Raw genomic sequence first — 25,658 nt, forward strand, 5'->3', positions numbered from 1 at the left:
TTAACCCCAACAAACCTACTCCAAGGTACATCATAATAAAATTGGCACAAACCAATGACAAAGAAAAAATTCTCAAGGCAGCCAGAAAAAAGAATACAACATACAAAGGAAGGCCTATTAGATTATCATCAGATTTCTCAGCAGAAACTCTACAATCTAGAAGAGACTGAAACTCAATATTTAAAGTCCTAAAAGAGAGGAACTTTCAGCCACAAATACTATACCCATCAAAGCTATCCTTCAAATACGAAGGAGAAATAAAAACACTCGCAGATACAGAAAAGATGAGGGAAATTATCATCAGAAAACTCCCACTCCAGGAATTACTAAAGGGGGTTCTCCAATCAGTTACAAAGAAAAAAAAAAAAAACAAAGCCACAAGTAAAAGCTCCAAGAAGAACACAATAAAACCAAATTTAAACTGTGACAACAACAACAAAAAAAGGGGGGGGAGAGGATGGAGATTAACAGTAGCAAAGGACGATGGAGTGCAAAAGTACTCGCAAGATAGTGCACTACAATGAACAGGGTAGGAACCCTTTTCATTACTTAATGGTAACCACCATTGAAAAAACCACCACAGAAGCACATGATTTAAAAAAAGATAGCAACAGAGGAAAGATGTATGGAATACAACCAAATAAAAGTGAAAGATAGAAAAACAAAAGAGAAGGATCAAACAAGACACAAAACTAACAGAAAGCAATCTATAAAATGGCAATAAGGAACTCATGAGAGTCAATAATTACACTAAATGTAAACGAATTAAACTCACCAATAAAAAGGCACAGAGTAGCAGAATGGATTAAAAAAGAAAATCCAACTGTATGCTGCCTACAAGAAAGTCATCTAAGCAACAAGGATAAAAAAAATTCGAAGTGAAAGGCTGGAAAACAATACTCCAAGCAAATAACATCCAAAAAAAGCAGGCATAGCAATACTCATATCTGATAATGCTGACTACAAGACAGCAAAAGTACTCAGAGACAAAAATGGCCATTTCATAATGGCTAAGGGGACACTGAATCAAGAAGACATAACAATCCTTAATAGATATGCACCAAACCAAGGAGCACCAAAATATATAAGACAGCTACTTATTGACCTTAAAACAAAAACTGGCAAAAATACAATCATACTTGGAGAGACCTCAATATACCACTGATGGCTCTAGATCGGTCATCCAAACAGAGAATCAATAAAGATAAATTGGCCTTAAACAAAACACTAGAGCACCTGGATATGATAGATATCTACAGGACATTTCATCCCAAAGCGACAGAGTATACATTTTACTCCAGTGTACATGGATCATTCTCAAGAATTGACCATATGTTGGGACACAAACACAACATCAGCAAATTCAGAAAAATTGAAGTTGTACCAAGCATATTTTCTGATCATAAAGCCTTGAAACTAGAATTCAACTGCAAAAAAAGAGAAAAAAAATCCCACAAAAATATGGAAACTAAATAACATACTTTTAAAAAATGAATGGGTCAAAGAAGAAATAAGTGCAAAGATCAAAAGATATATACAGACAAATGAAAATGACAATACGACATATCAGACTCTATGGGATGCAGCAAAAGCAGTGATAAAAGGGAAGTTCATATCACTTTAGGCATATATGAACAAACAAGAGAGAGCCCAAGTGAACCACTTAACTTCATACCTTAAGGAACTAGAAAAAGAAGAACAAAGACAACCCAAAACCAGCCAAAGAAAGGATATAATAAAAATCCGAGCAGAAATAAATGAAATAGAGAACAGAAAAACTATAGAAAAAATTAATAGAACAAGGAGCTGGTTCTTTGAAAAGATCAACAAAATTGACAAACCCCTGGCAAGACTTACCAAGGAAAAAAGAGAAAGAACTCATATAAACAATATCCAAAATGAAAGAGGAGAAATCACCACGGACATTGTAGATATACAAAGAATTATTGTAGAATACTATGAAAAACTTTATGCCACTAAATTCAACAACCTAGAAGAAATGGATAAATTTCTAGAACAATACAACCTTCCTAGACTGAGTCAAGAAGAAGCAGAAAGCCTAAACAGACCTATAAGTAAAGAAGAAATAGAAAAAACCATTAAAAACCTCCCCAAAAATAAAAGTCCAGGCCCAGACGGCTATACTAGCAAATTTTATCAAACATTCAAAGAAGACTTGGTTCCTATTCTACTGAAAGTCTTCCAAAAAATTGAAGAAGAAGCAATACTTCCAAACACATTTTATGAGGCCAACATAACACTCATACCAAAACCAGGCAAGGATGGCACAAAAAAAGAAAACTACAGACCAATATATCTAATGAATACAGATGCTAAAATACTAAACAAAATACTAGCAAATCGAATACAACAACATATTATAAAGATAATACATTATGATCAAGTGGGATTCATCCCAGAATCTCAAGGATGGTTCAACATATGTAAAACAGTTAACGTAATACACTATATCAACAAAACAAATAACAAAAACCACAGGATCTTATCAATAGATGCAGAAAAGGCATTCGATAAAATACAACACAATTTTATGTTTAAGATTCTCAATAAAATGGGTATAGAAGGAAAATATCTCAACATGATAAAGGCCATATATGATAAACCATCAGCTTACATCATATTAAATGGCACAAAACTGAAGGCTTTCCCTCTTAAATCAGGAACAAGACAGGGTTGTCTACTCTCTCCACTCTTATTTAATGTGGTACTAGAGGTTCTAGCCAGAGCAATCAGACAAGACAAAGAAATAAAAGGCATCCATATTGGAAAAGAAGAAGTAAAGGTATCACTTTTTGCAGATGATATGATCCTATACATCGAAAACCCCAAAGAATCCACAAAAAGACTACTAGAAACAATAAGCCAATACAGTAAGGTCGCAGGATACAAAATTAACATACAAAAGTCCATAGCCTTTCTATATGCCAACAATGAAACATTTGAGAATGAACTAAAAAAAATAATCCCCTTCACATTGCAACAAAAAAAATAAAATACCTAGGAATAAACGTAACAAAGAATGTAAAGGACTTATATAACAAAAACTACAAACCATTGTTAAGGGAAATCAAAAAAGATATAATGAGATGGAAGAATATTCCTTGTTCTTGGTTAGGAAGAATAAATATAATCAAGATGGCCATATTACCCAAAGCAATATACAAATTTAATGCAATTCCCATCAAAATGCCAATGACATTTTTTAAAGAAATGGAACAAAAAATCATCAGATTTATATGGAACTATATAAAACCCCGAATAGCCAAAGCAATCCTAAAGAAAAAGAATGAAGCTGGGGACATTACAATACCTGACTTCAAACTATATTATAGGGCCACGACAATCAAAACAGCATGGTATTGGCAGAAAAATAGACACTCAGACCAATAGAACAGAATAGAAAGCCCAGAAATAAAACCACATATATATGGTCAAATAATTTTTGATAAAGGGGCCAACTACACACAATGGAGAAAAGAAAGCCTCTTCAACAAATGGTGCTGGGAAAACTGGAAAGCCACATGCAAAAGAATGAAACTCAACTACAGCTTGTCCCCTTGTACTAAAATTGATTCAAAATCGATCAAAGATCTAAATATAGGACCTGAAACAATAAAGTACATAGAAGAAGACATAGGTTCTAAACTCATGGACCTGGGTTTTAAAGAGCATTTTATGAATTTGACTCCAAAGGCAAGAGAAGTGAAGGCAAAAATTAATGAATGGGACTACATCAGACTAAGAAGTTTTTGCTCAGCAAGAGAAACTGATAACAAAATAAACAGACAGCCAACTAAATGGGAAATGATATTTTCAAACAACAGCTCAGATAAGGGTCTAATATCCAAAATATACAAAGAACTCATAAAACTCAACAACAAACAAACAAACAATCCAATAAAAAAATGGGAAGAGGACATGAACAGACACTTCTCCCAGGAAGAAATACAAATGGCCAACAGATATATGAAAAGATGCTCATCTTCTTTAGTTATTAGAGAAATGCAAATCAAAACGGCAATGAGATACCACCTCACACCTGTTAGATTAGCTATTATTAATAAGACAGGTAATAGCAAATGTTGAAGAGGCTGTGGAGAAAAGGAACCCTCATTCACTGTTGGTGGGAATGTAAAGTAGTACAACCATTATGGAAGAAAGTATGGTGGTTCCTCAAAAAACTGAAAATAGAACTACCTTATGACCCAGCAATCCCTCTACTGGGTATATACCCCCAAAACTCAGAAACATTGATACGTAAAGACACATGCAGCCCCATGTTCATTGCAGCATTGTTCATAGTGGCCAGGACATGGAAACAACCAAAAAGCCCGTCAATAGATGACTGGATAAAGAAAATGTGGCACATATACACTATGGAATACTACTCAGCCATAAGAAATGATGACATCGGATCATTTATAGCAAAATGGTGGGATCTTGATAACATTATACGAAGTGAAATAAGTAAATCAGAAAAAAACAGGAACTGCATTATTCCATACATAGGTGGGATGTAAAAGCAAGACTAAGAGACATTGATAAGAGTGTGGTTGTTACGGGGGGGGGGGGGGGGGGGGAGGGGGGAGGGAGCGGGAAAGGGGGAAGGGGAGGTCCACAAAGAAAACTAGATAGAAGGTGACAGAAGACAATCTGACTTTGGGTGATGGGTAAGCAACATAATTGATTGACAAGATAACCTGGACATGTTTTCTTTTAATATATGTACCCTGATTTATTGATGTCACCCTAGTAAAATTAATTTAAAAAAAGAGAATAATATATTAGCTGAAATCAACAGAAGGTTAGATGAAGCAGAGGATTGAATCAGCAATTTGGAAGACAACAGAGTAGAAAACACCAATCAGAACACCAAAGAGAGCATGCAAGTACAGTAAATTAAGGGATATACACACACAGGAAAAAAGTAAAAAATAATGACAAAAACTTAAACTTGGAAGGGGGTAAATAAAAATGATAGTGATTTTAGAATGTGTTCAAACTCAAGTGATTATCAACTTAAAATAGACTTCTATAAACATATCTTGAGATATATATAGCACATGGTAAACACAAACCAAAAATCTACAAGAGATACACAGAAGTAAAGAGAAAGGAGTACAAACAACACTATAAAAAGTCATCAACATATGAGAAAGCAAGAGAATAAGAAAGGAACAGTGAACAACTACACAATACAAAACCAAATAATAAAATGGCAGTAATACCTATCAATATTAATTTAAATGTACATGGATTAAATGCTCCAATCAAAAAATGAATGGATAAAAAAGAGGTGATACATATATAAAATGAAATATTACCTGACCATAAAGAAAGAATGAGCCTGACCAGGCAGTGGTGAAGTGGATAGAGCATTGGACTGGGATGCAGAGGATCCAGGTTTGAAGTCCCGAGGTCGCCAGCTTGAGCGAGGGCTCATCTGGTTTGAGTAAGGCTCACCAGCTTGAGCCCAAGGTCACTGGCTTGAGCAAGGGGTCACTCAGTCTGCTGTAGCCCCCTGGTCAAGGCACGTATGAGAAAGCAATCAATGAATAACTAAGGTGCTACAATGAAGAATTGAAGCTTCCCATCTCTCTCCCTTCCTGTCTGTCTGTCCCTATCTGTCCCTCTCTCTGTTTCTCTTTGTCTCTGTCATACACACAAAAAAGAATAAAATCTTACCATTTGTGACAACATAGATGGACTTAGAAGGTATTATATTAAGTGAAATAATTCAGACAGAGAAAGACAAGTACATGTGACTTCACTTATTTGTGGAATCTAAAACACAAAATAAACAAATAGAACAGAAACAAACTTACAGATACAGAGAACAATCTGTTGGTTGTCAGAGTGGTGATGGGTTGTGGTAAAAAAAGGTGAAGGGATTGAGAAGTACAAGTTGGCAGTTACAAAATAGTTACAGGAATGTAAAATACAGCTAGTCAATATAGTCAAGAATATTGCAATAACTATACATAATGTCTGGGTGTAAGACTTATTGGAAGCCTCACTTGTTAAGTTATATAAATGTGTAACCACTACCACTATGCTGTACCCTAGAAGTACTATAATATTGGATGTCAATGGTAATTTAAAATAAATAATTAAATAAACCCTGGGTTCACATGAAAACCATGTAGAGCATTTGTAAAAACCTCAATGCTGAGGCTACACCCCAGACCAATTAAATGAAGATTTCCAGATGTGAAGGCAGGTGTTCCATTTGTTTTAAATCTCCCTGAGTTACTGGTTAATCAGATGTCCCAGACTTGAAGTCTAGCAAAAACAATTACCTATTCCTTTAAGTCTCAGTGTCCTCATCTGTAAAATGGTGATAATCATAGTGTCTACTTTATAAAGTTGTAAAGATTAAATGAGTTAATTCATGTCAAAATTTCAGCACACTTCTTAAATATTGATTCTTATCAAGTTTCCTCTTCTTGACTTTCCAGTTTTGAGGTTTAGAGCCTCCTAAATACAGATTTTCCTCAGCCTCTGTGTCATCTGGTATCAAGTTGCTCCATTATGGCTGCAGGAACTGCTTCTGACTCCAGGCTCACCCATGCCTCCAGCAATGGCCAATGGATGGGCATTGGAGGGTCTGACATTGAAGAATGTGGCTACAGAGAGAGGGTAGTTACAGGGAGGGTGACCAACTGTCTCAGTTTGCTTAGGAGTGAGGAGTTCCCCAAGATATGGGAATTTCAGTTCTAAAACCAGGACAGTCCTGGGAAACCCTGGATGATTGATGTAATGCGGTGGACAGGGCCAGGCAGGTTCATATTGGATTCAGGCATATGATAAAGGAACTATGGAGCTGGAAAGCATTGGGCCATTCCTGTTTAATAAATTCTTGCAACAGCAGATGAGCAAACATGCAGGGGAACTGCTTCTCACAACAGCAGGTAAACAAACAGCAAAATGGCCTCTCACAGTAGTGGGCAAGCAATCCACACCAAACCACCCTGAGACAAAGCACCCATAGCCTTACATAAGCTATACACAAATGGCTCTGCCAAGTGCTCATGCACTAATCATACAAAGTACAAGCAAGCAAGCTTAACACAGCCTTTTTCTCAACATTCCACCCCTTTAGGGTTGCTCACCTCACAATCTACCCGACAGATGCATAGCCTAGATAAGGCTACAGGTGCTTTGACTCCAGGTGGTTTTGCACAAATTGCTTGTCTGCCACTATGAGGGGCCATTTTGCTGTTTGTTAGCCTGCTGCCACGAGAAGTGTTTTTCCCCTGCCTGTTTGCTCCCCCACCATTAGGAGAATCTAAAATGGGAATGTTCCATAACTATCCAGCTCCACAGTTCCTCTACCTTCTGCCTGAAGCCAAAGTGAACCTTCCTGGCTATGGACACCAGCATTGCAGGTATAGTTTCCTAGGTTGTCATGGCAGTTCTAAAGATGCTGCCTCAAGGAAGAGTGTATGATAATGGCAGCTAATTTCTCCATCTCTGTTCCAGAGAGCATGATGCCATCTACCCCTTATGTTCCACAACCACAGCAACCAAGCTGCCAGGGACTTGGTGAGTTTCTGCCTGAATTTCACCCCTAACTCCATCAGCTCTGTCTGGGTATAGGACCAGACCACCATGTGCTCAACTACTTGCAGAGGGTGCTGTGCCTGCACCTGAGGCACAGTTTGCTGCTGGGTTTTTACCTTCTGGGTGACCACCGGCCAGGCTCTGAATCTGCCAATGGCTGTTTCAGCCCAAACCTCTTCCTTCTCCAACAACCTCTTCAGCTCTTGTGGCTGCCAGCTCTTGGCCTGAAGCTGGAACCGAAGCTCTTGAACCCACAGCTGTTTCTCTAACAACTGCTGCTGCCAGCCTTCAGTTTGTAGTGCAAACTGGAGTTCATGAACCCGTAATTCCTTCTCAAGTGATCGTTCCAATTCCAGGTGCCGCTGGTGTTTAGCCTGCATGTCACACTGAAGTTCTTGAAAGTGGTCAGCCTCTTTCTCCAGCATTTGTTCCAGTTCTAGCCATCCTTGGTTCTTAGCATATAGCCTGAACTGGAGTTCTTGAATTTGCAACTCTTTCTCCGGTGACCATTCCACCTTATACCATTATTTGGTGCTCAGTTTGCAGCTCATCCTGGAGCTTTTTGACCTTCAGCCTCTCACACAGAGTTTTCAGTTTCTTCTCGCAGAGTTGTAATAAAACACCCAGCCCACAGCTCCCAACAGGATAGCCACAAGGAACCATATGCTGGAGAACAACAGCCACTCCTCTATTCCACCCTTCAAGGGTGTTGACAGCTCCATGCCAATCTGATCTGAATCCTGCTCACAGTGCCAGATGTAATGCCAATGGCCAAGGGCAGACAGGTTCACATTGGATTCGGGCAGACGATGGAGGAACTGTGGAGCCTGAAAGTGTTGGGTCATTCCTGTTTAATAGTCTCACAACAGCAGATGAGCAAACAGGCAGGGGGAAAATGCTTCTTATGGCAGCAGGCAAAGGAACAGCAAAATGGTCCCTCACATTGGTGGGTAAGTGATCTGCCAAACATCACCATCAGAGAAAGCACCACAGCCTTACATAGATTATACACACATAGCTGTGCTGCGTGCTCATGCACTAACCATATAAAGTACAAGCAAGCAGGCCTAACACAGCTATTTTCCAACAGTTGTGCATCTTAATTGAAGCATCTGGGAACTCAATGTAGGCAGGAGTTATCTTTAAGGGCTGAGAAAAGAAGGAAGTAATAAGACATCGGTCCAGTCCTTTTTAAAAGATGCAAGAACCCAGTTAATTAAACTGGAATTCAAGAAGGCAATATCACAAGGTCAAGTCCCAACTACAGCATAGATATGAATGTTGAACTAAAATGCTTAAATCCTTAAAATCTAAATGAAGCTAAACTATACATGGAGACCTCAGCCCCAAGAAAAAGAATTGCAGACGCTGTCTGGAGCTTTCACCTGGCATGGTCTAATTTATTCTTGACCGCCTCTTTTATTTCTTTTTCATTTAAACATTTTTCATTGTGGCAAATACACATAATATAAAAATACCTTCTTCACCAGTTTTAAGTGTATAGTTCAGAGTGTTAAGTATCTTCACATTGTTGTGCAATCAAACTCCAGACATTTTTGATCTTATAAAACTGAAACTCTATGGCTCTGGTCGCGACAGAGCGACGCCCCGGAGGGGCAGAGCATCGCCCCCTGGTGGGCGGAGCGTCGCCCCCTGGTGGGCGTGCCAGGTGGATCCCCGTCGGGCGCATGCGGGAGTCTGTCTGACTGTCTCTCCCCGTTTCCAGCTTCAGAAAAATACAAAAAAAAAAAAAACAAAAAAAATCCACAACAAAACAAAACAAAAAAAACTGAAACTCTAGACCAATGATTTTCAACCAGTGTGCTGCAAGAAATTTTAAAACATGCAAAACCTGACTATTTAGTCAGGGGCACTGACCACTTTTCCCTTAGATTTTCAAATAAAAAAATCACAACAGCCAACACAACAATAACCATCCAATGAGAATGAATCAAAATTATACATTTTTTTGTCAGATCAGCAAAAATTATAACATATTTTTTGGTGTGCTGCAGAATTTTAGTAATTAGTTTATGTGAACCATGAGATGAAAAAGGTTGAAAATTGCTGCTATAGGTCCATTAAATAACAACTCTTCATTTCCCCCCTGCCTCCTGCAGGCAGTCACCATGTTATTTTCTGTTTTTATGAGTTTGACTACTTCAGATACCTCGTATAAGTGGAACCATACAGTATTTGTCTTTTTGTGACTAGCTTATATTAGATAGTACAATAATCTCAAGGTTCATCCATGTGGTAGCATATGTCAGAACTCCTTTTTAAGGCTAAAGAATATTCTATAGTGTGTATATACCAAATGTTATTTACCCATTCAGGCGTTGAAAACATCTAGATTACTTCCACCTTTTGGCTATTGTGAATAATGCTGCTATGAAAACTAGTGTACAAATGTCTCTTCAAAGCTCTACTTTCGCCTGACCAGGCGGTGGCGCAGTAGATAGAGTGTTGGACTGGGATGTGGAGGACCCAGGTTCAAGACCCCGAGGTCGCCAGCTTGAGCGTGGGCTCATCTGGTTTGAGCAAAGCTCACCAGCTTGGACCCAAGGTCACTGGCTTGAGCAAGGGGTTACTTGGTCCTCTGAAGGCCCAGTCAAAGCACATATGAGAAAGCAATCAATGAACAACTGAGGTGTCGCAACAAAAAACTAATGATTGATGTTTCTCATCTCTGCGTTCTTGTCTGTCTGTCCCTATCTCTCTCTCTCTCTCTGACTCTCTCTGTCTCTGGGGGTGGGGGGGAAAGCCCTGCTTTCAAGTCCTTTGGATAAATGTGTAGAAGTAGAATTTCTTGACATCTTCTTAACCTCCTATCCTGACCTCATTCCTCACAGTGGGTCACAGAGACTCTGTGGATCTTCTCAGGTGGCAAGAGCTTGCTACCCTTCCCATGAACAAGGTCTTCCTTGTTGTCTTTACTATGGCTGTATTTGTACTTTTATCGTAGGTTGTGTCTTCAAACAATGTTCCCTGCATGATTATTCATTCCCTGATTGAAGAAATATTTACCCTGAGGTTGAGCCACAAAGACTGAGAAGACAATGGCCTGGTGGAAGGTGGAGGGAGAAGAGCCTTCAGAATCAAGTGAAAGGCCTGTGAACTTACATTTGAGGCATCACCTCTCACTTGCCCTGACTTTTCCCTACATGCTCTTCTACATCAGGCCACATAACCCTTGGCTTCAAACAGGGTCAGTGACCTCACCTAGTACCTTCCTGATCCTGAGAAAAAGGTTTCTCTTCAACCTTCCTCTGACCCAGGCAGCCTTACCACCTCCTGCAGCCTCACACTTGCTTATTTCAGGCAAACACAACAGACACTCTGAATGCCCTGACACCTGGAAACGATGATTCTTTCTCTTTGCTCTCTAGTGGACCAGGACAGGTTCTTTATCTTGCCTGGGTCTTTCAAGGTAGATACAAACCACCAGCTAGGCAAAGGTCCCCTTGGAAATTCCTGTCCCTTAGGGGGAAATATTCCTTGTTTTCTTTCCCTCCTGCCCCCTCAAAAAGTTCCCCTAGCCAAATCAGATTAGCAGCTTGTATAAGTCACTTTGCAATATCTAACATTAATAAAAATCCCTACAATTACTCATAAGTTGTGTCTACAACAGAGAGAGAAAACTTTCTAGAACAGAGCATCCTCTGGTATGTTGTTGGTCACCTTTAAACGGCAGCATCTTGGCGGCAAATCACATCCTCCAGTCTGCTTCTCTCTAAACCAGTGGTAGTCACCCTGGTCCCTACCGCCCACTAGTGGGCATTCCAGCTTTCATGGTGGGCGGTAGCGGAGCAACCAAAGTATAAATAAAAAGATAGATTTAACTATAGTAAGTTGTTTTATAAAGATTTATTCTGCCAAACTTAGCGAAAATCCGACATAAAGTACTTGGTAAGTAATTATTATTATATGCTTTCACTTGTTGTAACTCTGCTTTACAAATTTTTTAAAGTAATGTTACTTCCCTACTTTATAAATCACCATTACTGTGGAACCGGTGGGCTGTTAGAAAATTTTACTACTAACAGAGATACAAAAGTGGGCGGTAGGTATAAAAAGGTTGACTACCCTGCGTCTAAACCATCAAGAAAACTGACAGGAGATCTGTTTTGCCTTTATTACCCCAGTGCTTATGGAAATTTTCAGTTAATAGTTTCTTTTGTTTTATTGTGCCATTGTTTTCAAGCAAAATAAACCAAAAAGCAAATATATGTTCCATTTATACTGATTATCTAAGGCTAAAAATGAAGAGTGAAGTAGCTTAACATTGTCTTTCCTGTTCACTGTCTGAACTTTATCAAAGTTTCCAAAATGAAGATTTAAAAAAAAATAACTGGGCCTGACCTGTGGTGGCACAGTGGGATAAGCGTCAACCTGGAACACTGAGGTTGCAGGTTCGAAACCCTGGGCTTGCCTGGTCAAGGCACATATGGAAGTTGATGCTTCCTGCTCCTCCCCTTTCTCTCTCTCTCTCTCTCTCTCTCTCTCTCTCTCCCCCCCCTCTCTAAAAAAAATCAATAAAAAGAAACTGAGGAGGTTATCTATAAAAAAATAAAATAAAATAAAATAAAATAAATAACTGCAGTTAAGATTTAAGGCAATGTTCAGCGCATTCTAGTGCATTTACTGCCATCTACTGGATATTTAGGATATAAAAATAGTTAAGCTGCATTGAATAACAGAAGGAGGATTGTAGAAGAAAATTACATCACAGATGTTATTAATTTTATAATAAAGATAAGTATCTGGATGAATGCATGAAATAAATCAATATTATATGCAGTTACAGCAATATTCTGTCTGGAAATACTCACTACTAAGGAGTTTTTATTTCCACCTGCAGAGCAATATTTGTTTTCACTCTAGTGAATATAAGATCACAGCACTCACGCCAGCAAAATGATTTTCAAGCTATAGTCCCTGATATGGCCAGAGAGAAGAGGTAACTCATATCATGCCCCATGTGGTAGATTAAAGGTCAATGCGTGGAACTTCTCCTCTTTCCAAAATGTTGCGGAATAGGATATTCTGTGTAATCACACATACTGAAAATAAACATTATTAATTATAGACATTTATAAAAGCTTCCTGATTTTTAAGGAGCTGAATTCAGTTACAGTCACAATGCTGAAGTTTATATAAATAAAGTTCAATCTTCACTTCAGAAGGCAGTGCAGGGTTTTCTAGTACCTTACAGTTGTTATTAAAAGTAATAATATCTTTGTACAGTATTATAAAAATATACTCTATTGAGTTTTGACCTATTGTTGCAGGAGAAAGATGGGCTATTTTTGATTGGATGGCAGAAAAATACATGGGTTTTGCATGTACAAAGTAGCTTGTTCTGAATATTTGTCATACATATGAGAGTGACAAAGTTTTTGTATAATAATTTATAATAAAGCAGAAATTAGTAGGAAGGCCGGCTCAGGTGCAGAAATGATAAAATTCATTACAGGTATTAAAACTAACCTTTATAAGTCACATGTCACTTTTCTACTCATTTCGGATCAGATCCTCCAGTGCATTTGCACTTTGCTGAGAGAGGCCCTTTCAACAACAAAATAAGAAATTGCTTCCGGTCACCTTAGGTCTCAGGGAGGTATGTGTGCATGTGAACGTATATGTATATGTGTAAATATGTCTGTGTAATGTCAGTGTGTATATGTGTGTGTATTGTTATTGGAAGAGTTGTTTATCTAGTAGTAGGGGTTAAATGCAAAGTGTCTTCTATGGTGTCAATAATAGATATCAAGACAGATTATGTACTAATGAAAGAGTTAGACCAGTGGATGTATTTTAACTATAAGAGTACAAAAGAAAAGATACTAATGATAAAAAAAAATTGGAATGAATACAGTAGAATAAGGTTTCTATTCAAAATTCTTGTGTGTTTTCAGGGTAGATTTTAAGAAAGCCTCAATTTTTCCTGAACAGGCGGTGGCACAGTGGATAGAGCATCGGACTGGGATGCAGAGGACCCAGGTTTGAGACTCCAAGGTCGACAGCTTGAGCGCGGGCTCATCTGGTTTGAGCAAAGCTCACCAGCTTGGACAAGGTCGCTGGCTTGAGCAAGGGGTTACTCGGTCTGCTGAAGGCCCATGGTCAAGGCACATATGAGAAAGCAATCAATGAACAACTAAGGTGTCACAACAAAAAACTGATGATTGATGCTTCTCATCTCTCTGTGCTCCTGTCTGTCTGTCCCTATCTATCCCTCTCTCTGACTCTCTCTCTGTCTCTGAAGAAAAAAAAAAGAAAGCCTCAATTTTAAGAAAGCTAAAATATAAGTTAAATAGAATTTTAAAAATTGCCTAAGTATTTATTTCATTTTGACAGTATAATTTATATGTCAATATCGTATGAGAATCCTAGCTTTTGCTCTTTTAATTGAACTCTCAAATTTAGAAAATTAGCTTATAAAAATAAGTACAAGAGCTAGGCTTTGAATAAGTCATTAAAATACTCTTCTAGTTCTTTGTTATAACTTGTGACATTAGTTTTGAGGTTTTAGCAAAAGGATAACTAAACTCCTTCCACTAGCAACTGTTTTATTTGCTAGTTTACTCAGCGAACATATTCCAAGCTTCAAAATATATGCATAGCTTTAGAAAGATATCTTATAAGGTGCTAGAGTTTGAAAGAACCTAAAATAAATAAGATATTCACATTTTACCAATGAGGGTGCTCAGACAGACCCAAAGAGGAAAAATACTTACCCAAGGTCACAGGAGCTAGTCAGCTCCATGACTAGAATCCAGCCTCCTGACTTCAAGTCCTATTGTTTAATTCAAATACCAAAGAGTAAGTTATAGCTATCCTGAGACTATATTGCAACCTGAATAAATCTCACAAGGTATATTTTAAAAAATGGAATTTTTAAAAGGTAGACTCTCTTGATATACTGTGAAATATTTAGCAGTTCTCAAAACTAACACTAGGTGTCAGATAATTGAACAGTGAAATCTGATGAGCTCATAGTTTTCGTGTTTAATACAAAATTATCTATCTCCCTAAATTCACTGCAAAATTATATAGCATGATAAAGCAGTTTTAATTGACTTGTCCCTGTGGGTTGGAGCAATATAATTGGTCAGCCCCTACTTCTGATCTGTGTTCTTAAAAAAGAATAATATTTACTTTTCGTAAGTCTAAATCAATTTTTATTAATTATTTGGGAATTTTTAAGTTGTTCTCCTATTTAGAAGAAACCAAATATTCCATGCTACTTAACTGATTTAAAGTGGTATTATGCTTCATCTTATAATGTGTGCTTAAAATTTGAATGTGACATAGCTCCAGTTCAAATATAAAAGTCGTTCCTTTAGATAATTTAAGTGGAAGACACAAATGTAAAGCAAGAAGGCAAGATTTAATCCCAGCTGGCAGAAGACAGTACAGCAGTCTGAAGACTAGGGAGACGGGGAAGGATTTAGACAAAGGAAGGAGCGCCTTCTTGGCAGTGCGGACTAGGAGATGGTTCTGACGGGAGGGGCATATGGCAGAACAGGCTCAGCTCGGGGGCTGGAGGGGGCCACAGTGAAGATAAAAGCTTGGCAAGAGAAGAGAACAGGAAGGAGTGTGGGCAGAGATAAAGGCCTAGTGCAATGGTTCTCAAACTTTTTGAAGTCGGGGCACATTTAAAATCCTACAAATAATTGTAGGTGCACTATAAATAAATTTCTGAGAAATATGTTATATTAAGTCAAATATTAAAGAAAAAATATAAATCCAAGCATGCTTTTATGGTAATTAAACAAAATAAATACAACAAAATTATATTTATTCTGACACTAAAAAACATTTTTATGTTACATTTCTTGAGTTATGCTTTTTAGAATTCTTAAAAGGAGGGGTTAAAAAATAAAAAAATGACAAAGAAGTTATCTTTTTATGTATAGAGATATACATTCTTAGTAAGATTAGGTAAATTTGGCAGGTCCCAGCACGAATGTGTTAAGTTTTTTCATTCTTGTGTTTATGAGAAACATGAGCCTGATGTGTCCTAGTGATTTCTTCAATGTTTGGGCGTATATTTAAAAGGCAAACTCTCATTTCCTCATCAATACATTGAAGAATTCCTCTCTTTTTACTCTTAATTATGTTGAGTGAAGAAAACCCCCACCATACATATCATCTTAACTTTACACCAAACAAAGGATAGAAGAAACTTGCCTCCAGTCTTTCCAGGGAGAATGGGGGGAAACAACTTAGCAGCCTTTTGCAACCTAATCAGGCAAGTGAGGTGGGGGGTTGGGCAGACTGTCAGCTTACAGCCAATTCCCCACACCTCTGTCCCCCAAAAATCTAAACTCCAAAAACCCTGTTGGTTTTTTTGTTCCCAACAGGCACATATTTCACTGGAATAGCATAGGGTGCACCTGGAAATCTAGGGTGCACACTTTGAGAACCACTGACCTAGTGGGCCACAATCCCACCCCTCCCTCAGAAGTTGAGAACCTCATAGAAGGAAAATCAGGGTAAAGTCAAGAAAAGAGACAATAGGATTAGAAGACCTTGAAAGGAAAATTAGCCCATTGTAACTATGGGGAATATGGGAGGAGTAAAGAAATCAGAGTTCAGGACACAAGAGAAATTCTGTTGAAATATTTGACAAAACATAGGCACACGTGGTATCACTTCTTCATGAAGAAAAGCAATTCCACAATCAGTGATTAAGTCAATTTGATCTGATAAGTTGGGCAGCAGATCATGCTGCTCATGCTCCCATTCTCCAGCTTATGGGCACCCTGGAAAGATAGGAGTCAATTCAAGCACATCATGAAAAGATGATAGGCCCTGGCTGGTTTGCTCAGTGGATAAAGCATTGGTCTGGCGTGTGGACGAAGTCTCTGGATCGATCCCTGGTCAGGGTGCACATGAGAAATAACCATCTGCTTCTTTTCTCCTCCCTCACCCCCTCACCCTTCCTTCTCTCTCTTCCCCTCTCACAGCCAGTGGCTCAACATGCTGAGAATAGCTCAGGTGGTCCAAGCATGATTATCACCCCAGAGGGGGGTTGCCAGGAGTCTGTCTCTCTATCTCCACCTCTCCTGAAAAAAAGAGAGGAAGAGAGAAAGAGAGAGAGAAAGAAAGAAGAAAGAAAGAAAGAAAGAAAGAAAGAAAGAAAGAAAGAAAGAAAGAAAGAAAGAAAGAAAGAAAAAGGGAGGGAGGGGAGGAAGGAAGGAAGGAAGGAAGGAAGGAAAGAAAGAAAGAAAGAAAGAAAGAAAGAAAGAAAGAAAGAAAGAAAGAAAGAAAGAAAGAAAGAAAGAAAGAAAGAAAAGAAAAGAAAAGAAAAAGAAACCAGAACTTAGGTTTAGAGCATCCTGACCACCTGTGATCTCCCTAGGGCCATTTTCAGGTACTGCAGAGAATAAGCAACACAGGGTGGGGTGCAGCAGGGGGGGAGGGGGGGAGGGCAAGTGGACAAAGTTTAAGGCTGCAAGCTGGAAGCTACCCTTTTATGCCCTCTCACCTTTTTAGGAACCCATCCAAAGGTCTGTTGATCATTTAAACCTGCCTTTCCATAACCCCACCCTCTACACATTGCAACATTCCACCAAACCTTATTCACTCCTGCTATCAAGTTTCTAGTCAAACAAAGAAAAAAAATAACACATTAGCAGAAAGTTTTGGGAGTTCTCACAACATGTAAACTATGACTACACATAGGGCTGGCCCTGTTATCACAAGGGAAAGCTCACAATTACATCAAGAACATTTACAAAGTGAGGAAATGCACTGTTTCCTATGTACATTTCTCCTTGTACACATAGGAATCGGATTTCCAATGTTCTCAAACTGATCCCTTTGGCATTGCATTTTAAAAACAATCTCATAAAACTGAGGGAAACCCTGCTGTTTTATGTCTTTACTCTTAGATCTAGGAAAAGGAAAATAATGGTAGAAGAACAGCCGTAGCCTGAGCAGAAAGGTTTTTTCCAGGAGGTTTTTAATCCCGTGGAGTTATAGTGTCACAGAGGTGCCTTAGAGCCATTTATGGGGGAAGGACACACCCTGGCGGTGGGAGCTCAGAGAGTAAGGCTTAGGACCCTACACCCCCGGCTCAATCATCCTTTGTCTGCTTTATACACTGGAGTGCATATAAAAATATTTTTTAGTGGTTCTACTGATGAATGTTTAACAATCAGCTTTCCAGAGAGTACCAGACCCCACACACACACACACACACATTTGTAGTGCTTACCACTTTCCACGATGGAAATGTCCAATTTCAAGCCGCCAACATGAAGTGTCTGAACGCAAAGCTCGAAAGAAATGTGCACAACCAACCCTCAGAAGCCGGCTCTTCTGCACAGCTTCTTAGTTCATGGACCAGACTGGAACTCAGAACTGCCACAGGAAAATACAACCCCATTACACATGCCAAACTACCAGCAATCCTGGGCTAAATTACCCAGATTAATGTTTAAATCTCATATATCAAAATTTGGGTTTGGGCTTTCTTCATCATGATGATTCAAACATTTCACAAGTAAGAAATGTTCAATGAGATGTAGCAATGCTAAAATCACCTATTCAGGATTTCCAGCTTTAATAAGAGCTTAGTGGTTATTAGTCCAACCACACTTCCTAGGCCTAAATCCCCACTCCCCCTGATCTTTCCAGTTATGAGTAAGTACTACCAAAGAAGCAAGTCTACTTCCTCTCAGATCACCCATTACATCAAGTAAACCAAATATCTATCACCTTGATGCTCTATTTTTCATTATCACCCACATAGAGCCAAGCAGAATAAGTTGACCTAAACTTCCACGTTAACAGCCAGCTGCTAGGCTGGACCCTCAGATGTCCATGAGTCTTGCCTTTCCAGTCCAAGAACCCCTACTTTCCTGGACCGTATTCATGACATGGTTTCAAGTCCCGTCACTCGAGTCACCCTAGTCGCTCTCTGAGCTTGCTTCAAATTGCTTGTCCCTCTGTTCTCAACGTAGCGTCAGTGACCAAATCACAGCAAATCAGGACCAGCCTTTTCTGTTTGCTTCCTCCCTACATGACTGCCACACTGTTGTCCTTTTGACATGAAAGGGTCTCATATATGCTGTCATTGAAGCACGACTGCTGGATTCACATCCCTTAGAATCAGGTTCTTGAACCTCAGCACAGATTTTTACATGTATTGCCATCTCCTTCAATTCTATGTAATTTGGCTTGCCTCTCCTTCCTGTCACTACCTTTTTGCTTCCTGATTCTCTCATCCAACGTATCCCTATTTATTTTTCTGAGATCCAAGCAAAAGACAAAACCATGTGGTAACATCCAGAACTTCTCTTCCAGGGGATATCAATTATTAATCAATGGCATTTGGGTATTATTATTTTAATTCTCCATCAGAAAGTTAAAATTTACAGATTGATTTAGTCCTCTTTGGGGGTTCCTTAATGACCTTCAACTGATTATCATTACTAGAACATGAGAGATCTAGAACACCTTGCAGAGGGGACTGACCTCTAAGTATCTGTCCCTTGTATTAGCAGGACACTCTTCTGTCATTTGTAGTGTCAGACGAGAAAAAGACTGGGAAGGGTAACCAGGTTTCTTGACACCTGTTCTCTGTCTAAGGTTGTATGATATGTCTGATAAGGGGTCAGTGCCCAAAATTCATAAAGAACTATAGTTATAAAGAACTATAAAACTCTTTATAGTATAACTCTTTATAACTATAAAGAACTTTATAATTATAAAGAACTATAAAACTCAACACCAAAATAATTAACAATCTAATTTAAAAATGGATAAAGGATGTGAATAGACACTTCTCCAAAGAGGACATACAGATGGTCAATAGACATATAAAAAGATGCTCAACATCACTAATCATCAAAAAGATGCAAATTAAAACCACAATGACATGTCATCTGGCACCTGTCAGGATGGCCATCATCAATGAATTAATAAATAACAAATGTTGGCATAGGTGTGTAGAAAAGGGAACCTCCGTGCACTGTTGGTGGGAATGCAAATTGGTCCAGCCACTGTGAAAAGCAGTATGGAGTAACCTCAAATAATTAACAGTGGAACTGTTTTATGACCCAGAGATGCCACTTCTAAGAATTTATCCAACAAAACCCAAAACATTAATTCAAAAGAATATATGTATGCCTGACGAGGCAGTGGTGCAATGGATAGAGTATTGGCCTGGGACACAAAGGACCCTTTTTCAAAACCCCAAGGTCACTGGCTTGAGCATGGGCTCATAGACATGACCTTATGGTCACTGGCTTGAGCCCAAAGGTCACTGGCTTGAAGCCCAAGGTTGCTGGCATGAGCCTAAGGTTGCTGACTTGAGCAAAGGTTTACTGGCTTGGCTGTAGCTCCCCAGTCAAAGCACATATGAGAAAGTAGTGAACAACTAAGGTGCTGCAACAAAGAATTGATGCTTTTCATCTCTTTCTCTTCTTGTTTGTCTGTACCTATCTGTCCCTCTCTCTCTCTCTAATATATATATATATGCACCCTTTACAGTAGCCAAAATTTGAAAGCATCCCAAGTGTCCATCAATAGATGAGTGGATAAGAAGTAGTGGTACATTTACACAAAGGAATACTCCTCAAGTCATAAAAAAGAAGGAAATCTCACCCTTTGTGACAACATAGATGAACCTGGAGAGCATTATGCTAACTGAAATAAGAAAGTCAGAGAAAGACAAGTACCGTATGATTTCTCTCATGTGTGGACTCTAAGGAACAAAATGAACTAATAAGCAAAATAGAGACAGACTCATAGAAAGCAGCTGACAGCTGTTGGGGGTCAAGGAAGTTGGGAAAGGGGGTGGAGGGATTGAGCAGAAAAGGAGAAAAACCTCATGGACAGAGACAATAATGTGGTGATTGCTGGGGTGAGGAGGTATGGTGGACAGTACATAAACACTGATGGGTGGATACTTTACTTGGGGTGGTAAACACAATACAGTGCAAAGATGGTGTGTTGTAGCCAGTGAAACCCCAATAAAAAAATAAAAAATTAAACAATAAAATAAAATAAATATATAAAATGGATATCATCAAAATTATAAATTGTGCTTCAAAGGGCACCACGGAAGAGCACAGATACTCCACAGAATGAGAGAAAACATATACAAGTCATATGTGTGATAAGAGACTTTTACATAAAATATATAAAGAACTATCATAACTTATTAATAAAGAGACAACTCAATTTTAAAATGGGCAAAGGGCCCCTGGCCAATTTTCTCAGTGGGTAGAGCATCCACCCAGGATGCTGATGTCCTGGGTTCTATCACTGGTCAGGGCACACATGAGAAGTGACCATCTGTTGCTCCCTTCCTCCCTTTCCCCCTTTTTTTCTCTCTCCCCCTCTTATAGCTAGTGGCTTGGTTGATTTGAGCATTGGCCCCAGAAGGGGATTACTGGGTGCATTTCATTTGGGGAGCATACGAGAGTCTGTCTCTCTTCCCTCCTCTTACTTAAAAAAAAAAAATAGACAAAGATCTGTATAGATAATCCTCCAAAGAAGATATGCAAGTGGCCATTAAACACATTAAAAAGAATGGTTGTGCTAGGATAGTATAGAATGAATGGCTCAACATCATTAGCCATCAGAGAAATGCAAATCAAAAGAACAATGAGATACCACTTCATATCCACTAGGATGGCTTTAATTAAAGAGACAGACAATAATAATAAGTAGTGGTGAGGATGTATTTTCTCAGTAATTGTAAGAGAAACCTTGATAATAGACCCAGATAATGAAATCATCTATTCACTGTAAGACAGTGTCTTTCCTGCCAGTGTTATTCTAACACCTCCCATGCACCACAACTTTTTTATTTGAATACTTAGAAGACTCTCCTTTGAGTTCAATACCAAAATAAAAGACAGAGTAACAGCTAGGTTAAGTCAACACTCTACCCTGTCTCAGGGGAGTCACACTGTGGGAGGAGCTATAATGCAGACAACATGGACTCCCGTTGGTATCAATTTCATGCTATTATATAGTGACCAATGATATGGTCACTATTGAAAGCTCTAAAGCAATCCCTGGGTTTCAGACAGAGATTTCAAAACTCTGAATGGACTTTGTGCTATAACAAGGCACTGATTCTGGTGTATAGTTGTTCTCAACTTAGGAAACCATGGAGTAGAGGTGTTGAGACCAGGTTAACTCTTTGAGCTCTTGGGTTTAAGTGCTTTAATCAATAGGGAGGTCTTTACTCCTAGCCACCCAATAAATACTGTGGCATATGCTAGACACTTGGGTGAGTCTTTGGGATACCTGATTGTTTTCATGTCCCTGAAGGTAAAAATATTTTGCCATCTAACTGGAAAAAAAATTAAAAACCTTCAAACTTAACCCTGTGGCCTCTCTAGATCCTCTGAGATGGAAGTTGAATGATGAACACAAAGGTAGAGTAGACTTCAAGTGGACACATTCCAAAATTTTTAGGAGGTGACCTTGTTCGTGCAAAAAGGAAGGAAGTGAATGTGGGCACTTAGGTGTCCATTTGGGGATATCTGGGGAAATTCGTTATAGGAAACATGGGTGTTCCCAAAGTGCTCATCAAGGCCAGTGCCAATCAGGAAAGGTAGAGAAGAACTCCTCTAAAATTCCGCTGAAAGCTGGAAACAGAAAACAGCCATGAATTTTTGTTGAGTGTGTAATAAAGGAGAGATAAGAGAAACATTTAGGAAAGGGACAGAATTATTCTATTCCATTTTGTAACTTTATTTTAACTTTACTAAACTAGTGAAATTATTTTTGAATCATGTTACTAATGACAAAACTAAATCTCAGAAAGTTTAGGAGACTGACCCAACATCACAACTAGAATATACAGGAGTCAGAACCCAAAAACCAAGTGTGTCTGATCCCAAAATCCAGGGTTTTTTCCGTGTAAGAAGGAAGAGAGAAAGATGAGAAAGGGCCAAGAATGGGAAGAAAACTTAGCATTAATTTAGTTCCTAATAAAGGCCAAGTATTATGCTGGGCAGTTTACATTCATATGTATTTTAATTTATGTCATCTTTACACCATCTGGTACGGTGGCCTGTATCTTCTATTTTATATTCGCAATTGTGGTTTCTTGTATAAGTTTTAGGGCCACAGCACTTTATCCCCAGCCTGTCACTTTCCACCCAACCCCAGACTCCCTTCTCTGACATGCTTAAGATTTCAGCCTGTTATCTAAAGATTCAAAGGCCCAGATCTATGGCTTCATCTGAAGCTATATCTCAAAAGGGCCATCTTCAGTCTGAAGTATCTGGTAATTGACACCAGAACCATATTGCTCAGGAGCAAACTAATGCTCCCCAAGCTGTCAAAAATGAGAGGCCACTGAACAACCCATATAGACAGCGGGGAGAGCTTCTCTCCCACCACTAGAGGGCGCCGTTCTTGTTTCATCCACAGTTGTATTTCTGCCACCACCAAATGTTCCACACCATGGAGCTTTATCAAGGAGGAGCAGAAGGTATCCGCCCTCTTTGCTCCTAGTGCAAAGTTCAGTCACAGGGACTTCAAACCAGTGTAGCCCAGGCTCAACCGCGCAGCCCTTTCAAGTGGCTCACATAGAAATCTCATCAAAGCAAAAGCATGCCCGGCTTTGCTTCTCCCAGTCAGTGGTTGCAACCAGCCCAGTTGTCCTCTCTTCCTACACTCATCATCATTTTATTTTAGGAGTTGTGTCACTTGGAACTGTCCCTGGATCCTGCTCAAGGCAACCCTGGTCCAATCTGATAAGTTTGCTGTTATGAATCATAAAAAGATTAGAATCAGAGGGCAGTGAGCAATCCTGGCCCCTTCCCTCTCAGAAGTCTTCTGGGCTCCTTATGCAAAATTACATTACCTACTCTATGGGCCAATAGTTAATTATTCATCTCATAAAGAGGAAAAGAAGTTGATCTTCCATTTTGCTGGACTCTCACTGCACAGATGAAGAAACTGAAGCTCAGATAAGTTATCAACAAAAAAGGAAGAAGAGGAGAAAGGAGCAAACACGTCCTAGGACTTTCACCTGCATAGTGGGAGACGGAGATTCAGACCCATGTTGGATTCCATGATGCCTGTGCCTCTGAGAAAATGATTCTCTGAGATTCAAAAATGTGGAACCTTCATTCTTGAGGAGATCCCCTTGGGAGCCCAGCCACCATTCTGTGAGAAGCCCAAACCACATAGAGAGGCCACTGGTGGGCACTCCAGTCCATGGTCCCACTGAGCCCAGCCTCTCAGCCATCCAGCCCAGGTGCCTGGCATGGACCTGCCACATGATCCTAGCCCCAGCCATCTCACGTCCCCAACACCAAAGCACACAGAGGCCATCCCTGCATGTGCCCTGTCCAAATTTCTGACCCCAGATTCAGTGAGCACAGTAACATGGCCACTGCTTCAGCCCTCGAACTCGCTTTGACTCTTTATGTAGCAACAGATGACCTGGGGAAATTCCTCTGGAAGGACAGAAGACCAAAGACTCTGAAAAGAGTAGGTTTTGGACATCTTGGACGAACGGCATTAAAATGCTAGAATTGCATTCCTTCACAACGTCGTCCAAGTGCAAGCCTCTCACATTATAAATTTTAACTGAGAGACTCAATATACACGTTACTAGGTAATTGTTCATGTTGAGCTGAGAGAACCCTTGCTGGCAACAGTGAAGCCTTTGACTGTGGAATTCTGTGCTATGGCAAAAACATTCTTTAGTGAAAAATGCTGATCTTGTGGAAAAAGCTTTATCCATATCTTACTAATGCTTTTATTTTCTTATGAGGCAAAAACAGGGTTTTTTTTTCCCTAGGTCTAGGTTACATATGAAACTTTTAGTAAATAGACCCACTATTCAGATAACACTGCACAAGAGATGAGAAACTGTGCAAATTGTGGAAAGGATTAGATAAATCTGCAATATAAGACAAAGACTCATAAATATGGGATTCACTTTTATAATTCTTGTTTGTTTAATATATAGAGAGGGTCATATATCAAATAAGTGGTGTGTGTACGAGAGAGAGAAAAGAGTAGGGGAGAAGGAGAGAAAAAAATTATGGCTATGAAATAAAATAAACAAAATAAATTTCTACTAAATCTTTTGGTTTTAAGGAACTAAAACATAAGGATAAAATATTTGATAGCCCTATTTTCACCATTTTTTCTATTATAGTTCCAAGCACTTAAAGTCAAGCAGGACATATAACCATATATATGTATTTATAGACTTGCAATATAAGACATTAAATTAAATATAAGACTTACATTTATTTATAGACTGTCTTAGTTCATTTGGGTTACTACAACAATACATAGGCTGAGTAGAATATAAAAAATACAGATATTTATTTCTCGCCATTCTAGCGGCTAGGAAGTCTGAGATCAAGGCACTAGCAAATTTGTGTTTGGTGAGAGCCCACTTCCTTGTTGATAGACAGCCATCTTTTCATTGTGTCCTAACATGGAAAGAGGCAAGGGAGTTTTCTGGGACCTCTTTAATAAAGGCACTAATCCTATTCCTGAGAGTTCTACTCTCTTGATCTAATCAGACTCTCCAAAGACCCCACTTATAAATACCCTTACACTTGGGATTAGGTTTCCTCATGTGAATTGTGGCAGGGGACACAAACATTAATTGCATAGCATAGACTGTCAACTGTCCTTTGCCAAACATTCAGTCATGTGTTTATTAATTGAGAAAATATGTACTGAACACTGACCGTGTGTCAGGCATGGTTCCAGATACTAGAGAAAAAAGTGCTGGACAAAAGAAGTAAGATCCCTCCCCAGGTTACATTTACATGGTGCATGGTGGGGAGGGTTTAAATGATAAACAAGTAAATAAATAACAGGATCTCTGGCCATTGAGGTGTCAAGGGAAAAATGTTTAGACACAAAAAATTTTTGAAACATGAGCTCACAGCAAAGAAGCAGAGTTGACATTTATTTTTTAGCTGTCCAGAATATGAGCAGCTTGGTCATCCTTTAAGTAGAACCACTAGATGGAGGTACGGCCCATCTCCCACTATGGAAACCAAAGAGCAAGAGAGCTTCTTCTCCTCACCTGCTATGAAGGAGTGGGCATAGGACTAAGA

Source organism: Saccopteryx leptura, chromosome 2 (assembly GCF_036850995.1).
Source record: "Saccopteryx leptura isolate mSacLep1 chromosome 2, mSacLep1_pri_phased_curated, whole genome shotgun sequence".
NCBI lineage: Eukaryota > Metazoa > Chordata > Mammalia > Chiroptera > Emballonuridae > Saccopteryx > Saccopteryx leptura.